Raw genomic sequence first — 1479 nt, 5'->3', positions numbered from 1 at the left:
CAAACCAGCGATCCTTAATTAATCTGGAAATCGAGTCGAGGAGAAGGAAGAGCCGAGTTGCGCCGATAGATCGAATCCAAAAGAGGTATAAAGAGAAAGACAGAGAGAAAGAGATAAGAGAAGTGAAGAGAAGAGAGAAGAGAAAGACAGACAGAGAGAGAGAGAGAGAGAGAGAGAGAGAGAGAGAGAAAGAGGGGGTAGAAAATGATAGGGCATAGTGGAAGAGAAAACTAACTCATTTCGAGAATCTGAGCGGCTTATAAGTACGACGGGGTTGCAATGGCCACGAGCAGTTTCTCTTTGGCCTCATATAATCCTTTCGACTTTATTGTTTCTTTCCTTTTTTGCTCTCTCTCTCTCTATCTCTCTACTTCTCTCTCTCTCTCACTGTCTCTCTTTCATCCTTAAGTTTTTTATTTATCTCTTTTCTTTATCATCCCTATCACTGCTAATATTCCACATTCTTATCTCCTCGTTGCGTGCGCGAACTACCTGATCCTTGCGGTTAGAACTTCTCCAATCATTGACGCGCTTCGTCTTCCTTTCTTCACGAATAAATCAAACGCTAATCTATAGAGCTAATTACTTGGGAGAAATAGGGTGGATGGGAGAGGAGATGAGTTAATTAAGTTCGGGGGAAAAAAAGAACTTGGAAGGGGAGGCTTCGTTGCAAAGAGGCATTGACGGAGGTCTTTTTCATTGATTCCTTCTTTACTTTTCTCTTTGTTTTTATTGATTTTTTCACTTTTTTTTTCTTTTTTTTATTTATTTATTTATTTATTTTATTTTATTTTTTTTTTTTAATAATGAGATATTATCGTCTTTATTGGTAACAGACATTTCGATCGATGGTAAGTTGACAGGTTTTTGTATCTTGTAAAATAAGTGTGAATACGACATTAACATTATACGTGTATATATATATATATATATATATATATATATATATATATATATATATATATGTATATTCGTATGTGTGAAATCTTCGACAAAAACAAAAGGAGATTTCGTCCCCTTTTCGTCCTCTTTTTTTCATATAATATACGCTTAATTATCTGTAAACATTTTTTTTTGTTCTTTTTTCGTTTCTTTTTCTATTTTTGCTTTTTAAATTTTGCTTTTAATTACTTTCATTGTTCCTCTAATTCCTTTTTTCCGACTTTCGTTTCAACGCGATTATCGACAAATCTATACGCACAATCGTACACTATTTACAACATTTTTCGTTCTTTTAATTCTCGGCTTAATTTATTTCTTTTCGCCATTATATTCATACGTGCGCGTAATGTGTATGCGATGTTTATGTGTGTATGTGTGTGTGTGTTTTCATATATATATATTTATATGTATTATATAATATATGTAATATGAACGTATATGTAGGTATGTATGTGCGATGCGATATAACCTTGAAAAATTCCGATATAAACATATCATTTATCTAGCTAAGGTCGAACACGCAATAATGAAAAAGTA

Source organism: Vespa crabro, chromosome 1, assembly GCF_910589235.1.
Source record: "Vespa crabro chromosome 1, iyVesCrab1.2, whole genome shotgun sequence".
In the NCBI taxonomy this organism is placed as follows: domain Eukaryota; kingdom Metazoa; phylum Arthropoda; class Insecta; order Hymenoptera; family Vespidae; genus Vespa; species Vespa crabro.
The sequence above is the reverse complement of the archived record's forward strand: the minus strand, read 5'-3'. Positions refer to the sequence as shown.